The 5,384-nt window shown below is 34.5% G+C and overlaps 1 protein-coding gene across 2 annotated transcripts in view; it reads left to right on the top strand.

The window, feature by feature from the left end:
• LOC138055255 (uncharacterized) overlaps nucleotides 1-4,235 on the top strand; it is a 16,736-nt gene extending 12,501 nt beyond the window's left edge. For both annotated transcript variants that reach the window (XR_011133422.1, XR_011133424.1), the window contains exon 3: nucleotides 3,764-4,235. The gene's annotated coding sequence lies outside the window, so the exon portion shown is untranslated. The remainder of the gene's footprint in view (nucleotides 1-3,763) is intronic.
• The last annotated feature ends 1,149 nt before the right edge of the window (nucleotides 4,236-5,384 follow it).

Here is a 5,384-nt window from a genome sequence, read left to right as displayed (position 1 = left end):
TGTAACCATTCAGGTAATTTAGTTTTATACTGTACTATGTAGTATAATTTACATCTGAACTGGCAGGTGGTGCACCTCATACAGTTCGATGTAACTTGTAAAGTAGATTTAACCATGCAGTTAATTTAGTTGTTATAGTGTACAATGTAGTATAATTTCCATCTGAACTGGCGGGTGGCGCACCTCATACAGTTGGATGTAACTTGAAAAGTAATTCTAATTGTAGTTGTTCTAGTGTACAATGTAATATAATTTCCATCCGAACTTTTGGTTGGTCCACCTCATAAAGTTTGATGCAACTTAAAAAGTAGATGCAACAATTCACTCAATTTAGTTGTTATAGTGTACTATGTAGTATAATTTCCATCTAAACTGGCCGGTGGCTCACCTCATACAGTTCGATGTAACTTGTAAAGTAGATCTAACCATGCAGTTAATTTAGTTGTTATAGTGTACAATGTAGTATAATTTCCATCTGAACTGGCGGGTGGCTTACCTCATACAGTTCGATGTAACTTGTAAAGTAGATTTAACCATTCAGTTAATTTAGTTGTTATAATGTACTATGTAGTACAATTTCCATATGAACTTGTGGGTGGTGCACCTCATAAAGTTTAATGCAACTTGAAAAGTAGATGTAACCATTCAGTTAATTTAGTTATTATAGTGTATTATGTAGTATAATTTACATCTGAACTGGCAAGTGGTGCACCTTATACAGTTCTATGTAACTTGTAAAGTAGATCTAACCATGCAGTTAATTTAGTTGTTATAGTGTACAATGTAGTATAATTTCCATCTGAAATGGCAGGTGGCGCACCTCATACAGTTCGATGTGACTTGTAAAGTAGATCTAACCATTCAGTTAATTTAGTTGTTATAGTGTACTATGTAGTATAATTTCCATCAGAACTGGCAGGTGGCGCACCTCATACGGTTTGATGTAACTTGTAAAGTAGATCTAACCTTTCAGTTAATTTAGTTGTTATAGTGTACTATGTAGTATAATTTTTATCTGAACTGGCGGGTGGCTAACCTTATACAGTTCGATGTAACTTTTAAATTAGATCTAACCATTTAGTTAATTTAGTTGTTATACTGTACTATGTAGTACAATTTCCATCTGATATTGTTGGTGGTGCACCTCATAAAGTTTCATGCAACTTGAGAAGTAGATGTAACCATTCAGTTAATTTAGTTGTTATAGTGTACTATGTAGTATAATTTACATCTGAACTGGCGGGTGGCGCACGTCATATTGTTCGATGTGAGTTGTAAAGTAGACCTAACCATTCAGTTAATTTAGTTGTTAGTGTACAATGTAGTAAAATTTCCATCTGAACTGGTGGGTGCCGCACCTCATACACTTCGATAAAACTTTTAAATTAGATCAAACCATTCATTTAATTTGGTTGTTATAGTGTACTATGTAGTATAATTTCCATCAGAACTGGCAGGTGGCGCACCTCATACAGTTCGATGTTACTTGTAAAGTAGATCTAACCATTCAGTTATTTTAGATGTTATAGTGTACTATGTAGTATAATTTTCATCTGAACTGGCGGGTGGCGCACGTCATACAGTTCGATGTGGCTTGAAAAGTAGATCTAACCATTCAGTTAATTTAGTTTTTATAGTGTACTATGTAGTATAATTTTCATCTGAACTGGCGGGTGGCTCACCTCATACAGTTGGATGTAACTTGTACAGTAGATCTAACCATGCAGTTAATTTAGTTGTTATAGTGTACAATGTAGTATAATTTCCCTCTAAACTGGCGGGTGGCGCACCTCATACAGTTGGATGTAACTTGAAAAGTAATTCTACTTGTAGTTCTAGTGTACAATGCAATATAATTTCCATCTGAACTTGTTGGTGGTGCACCTCATAAAGTTTGGTGCAACTTGAAAAGTAGATCTAACATTTCACTCAATTTAGTTGTTATAGTGTACTATGTAGTATAATTTCCATTTGAACTGGCGGGTGGCTCACCTCATACAGTTCGATGTAACTTGTAAAGTAGATTTAACCATTCAGTTAATTTAGTTGTTATAATGTACTATGTAATACAATTTCCATATGAACTTGTGGGTGGTGCACCTCATAAAGTTTGATGCAACTTAAAAAGTAGATGTAACCATTCAGTTAATTTAGTTGTTATAGTGTACTATGTAGTATAATTTACATCTGAACTGGCAGGTAGCGCACCTCATACAGTTCGATGTGGCTTGAAAAGTAGATCAAACCATTCAGTTAATTTAGTTGTTATAGTGTACTATGTAGTATAATTTTCATCTGAACTGGCGGGTGGCTCACCTTATACAGTTCGATGTAACTTTTAAAGTAGATCTAACCATTCAGTTAATTTAGTTGTTATACTATACTCTGTAGTACAATTTCCATCTGATATTGTTGGTGGTGCACCTCATAAAGTTTGATGCAACTTGAGAAGTAGATGTAACCGTTTAGTTAATTTAGTTGTTATAGTGTACTATGTAGTATAATTTACATCTGAACTGGCAGGTGGCGCACCTCATACATTTCGATGTGAGTTGTAAAGTAGACCTAACCATTCAGATAATTTAGTTGTTATAGTGTACAATATAGTAAAATTTCCATCTGAACTGGCGGGTGCCGCACCTCATACAGTTCGATAAAACTTGTAAATTAGATCTAACCATTCAGTCAATTTGGTTGTTATAGTGTACTATGTAGTATAATTTCCATCAGAACTGGCAGGTGGCGCACCTCATACAGTTCTATGTAACTTGTAAAGTAGATCTAACCATTCAGTTAATTTAGTTGTTATAGTGTACTATCCAGTATAATTTCATCTAAACTGGCGGGTGGCGCACGTCATACAGTTCGATGTGGCTTGAAAAGTAGATCAAACAATTCACTCAATTTAGTTGTTATAGTGTACTTTGTAGTATAATTTACACCTGAACTGGCAGGTGGTGCACCTCATACAGTTCGATGTAACTTGTAAAGTAGATCTAACCATTCAGTTAATTTAGTTGTTATAGTGTACTATGTAGTATAATTTCCATCAGAACTGGCAGCTGGCGCACCTCATACAGTTCGATGTAACTTGTAAAGTAGATCTAACCATTTGGTTAATTTAGTTGTTATAGTGTACTATGTAGTATAATTTCCATCTGCACTGGCGGGTGGCGCATGTCGCACAGTTCGATGTGGCTTGAAAAGTAGATCTAACCAGTCAGTTAATTTAGTTTTTATAGTGTACTATGTAGTATACTTTTCATCTGAATTGGCGGGTGGCGCATCTCATACAGTTCGATGTAACTTGAAAAGTAGATATAACCATTCAGTTAATTTAGTTGTTATAGTGTACTATGTAGTTTAATTTCCATCTGAACTGGTGGGTGGCGCACCTCATACAGTTGGATGTAACTTTTAAAGTAGATCTAACCATGTAGTTATTTTAGTTGTTATAGTGTACTATGTAGTACGTTTGATGAAACTTGAAAAGTAGATTGAACCATTCAGTTAATTTAGTTGTTATAGTGTACTATGTAGTAAAATTTCGTTCTTAACTAGCGGGTAACGCACCTCATACAGTTGGATGTAACTTGTAAAGTAGATCTAATCATGCAGTTAATTTAGTTGTTATAGTGTACTGTGTAGTATAATTTCCATCTGAACTGGCGGGTAATGCACCCCATATACAGTTCGATGTAACTTGCACCTTTTATAATGTTTATTACATCTGTTTTTTTTCCCCTTTATTTTATATATGCAGGTTGTGCCTACTGAAAAAGAGCTACCTGGGTTAAAGCAAGATTCTCTTCCTTTTATCCTTGTTGCTTGCGAACTCCCGAATTATGATGACATTTATATCGTTGCAAAAGGCGAACGAATACTAAACGTTTTGGGAGGCCACCTCGTTGCTCTTAAATGTTTAGTTTGTTTTTATTATACTCAAGTCTGCACAAATACATTTTCTTGCCAAAGCACGCTCTCCAAATCTTCGATTCATACAAAATTCCTGTCAATGCGACATAACTTGGTTCTACCTTCTGTGATCGTCTGCAATCATATGGAAACCAACCTTAATGGTCCTAGGCTAAGTTATAGAAATGTGAATTTAGAGTTGTGCATTTTTTACTTAAGTAAGGGATTGTAATTTTACGCTTGAGTTTGTTACCCATCGATGTAGCGTCATGTGTAATTTTACTTATAAATTGATGATAAATAAACATAATTGCACTTCATTTTATGGTTGAATTATACGTTTTTTGGGGGTAATTTAGATGGGGTAAAATTACACCTTCCAAAAAGGGTAGCGGGGCTGGCAAGATCACTACACCGTCATTCGGGGTAATTTTTACCCATCCTTCCTGATATTATTACCCTTGCTAGATGTGTACTTTTACAAGTGCAAAGTTGTATAATACCCATTTTGAACTATTTTGCGTGTAAATTTACCATCCTTTTGAGAGTTAAACTACACTTTAGAAGTTGGCGTAATTAATAATACACACAAAAAAACGGATTGCGGGGCTGGCAACAGTTTTATACCATTTTTAAGTGTAGTCTTACACTTTAATTTTTTGTGTGTATTTATCCATCTTACAAATTTATTCGTCTCTTACACTTATATTATTTCTGTGGTTTTTGACAGAAGGTGACCTTTTTGGATCACTGAAACCAATGACCCAGGTGGGAATCTTATTAAGATCTTGTAAGAATCTTGTAAGATGGGCATTAAGATGAAAATCTTAATAAGATCTTGTTTAAGATCTTTGATCTTAATAAGATCTTAATACATTTGCTTAACAAATTTTGACAAAAAAATTTAAGGTTGCTGATGTTTTCGATCTTGTAAGATCTTAAAAGAATCTTACCAGATCTTAAGATCTTAGGACTACCTTACATGATCTTACTGAAAAAGATCTTACAAGATCTTAATAAAAATCTTACAAGATCTTAGTAAAAATCTTACAAGATCTAGCAAACATCTTACATAAGATCTTAGTAAAAAGCTTACAAGATCTTAGCAAAGATCCTACAAGATGTAGTAAGAATCTTACAAGATCTTAGTAAAAATCTTACAAGATCTTGCAAACATCTTACATAAGATCTTAGTAAAAATCTTACAAGATCTAGTAAGAATCTTAAATAAGATCTCAAAAAAGATCTTAAAAAGATCTAAGTAAAGATCTTGGTGAAGATCTTATAAGACCTTAGTACACATCCTAGAAGATCTCATTTAACGTCTTGTCAGGAGCCCATTACCCGGAGCCTCCATCTTCCACATTAACCCTCTGAGTCAACCCTGTCCCGTATCTTTCTATTTTTAGAAGCACCTCGCAGGAGGGCTTTACTGGGTGTTTTCACAATAGCTGATTATAACAGACCTA

The sequence above is a fragment of the Montipora capricornis genome, chromosome 7, assembly GCF_036669925.1.
Source record: "Montipora capricornis isolate CH-2021 chromosome 7, ASM3666992v2, whole genome shotgun sequence".
Classification (NCBI taxonomy): Eukaryota; Metazoa; Cnidaria; class Anthozoa; order Scleractinia; family Acroporidae; genus Montipora; species Montipora capricornis.
The sequence above is the reverse complement of the archived record's forward strand: the minus strand, read 5'-3'. Positions and strand labels throughout refer to the sequence as shown.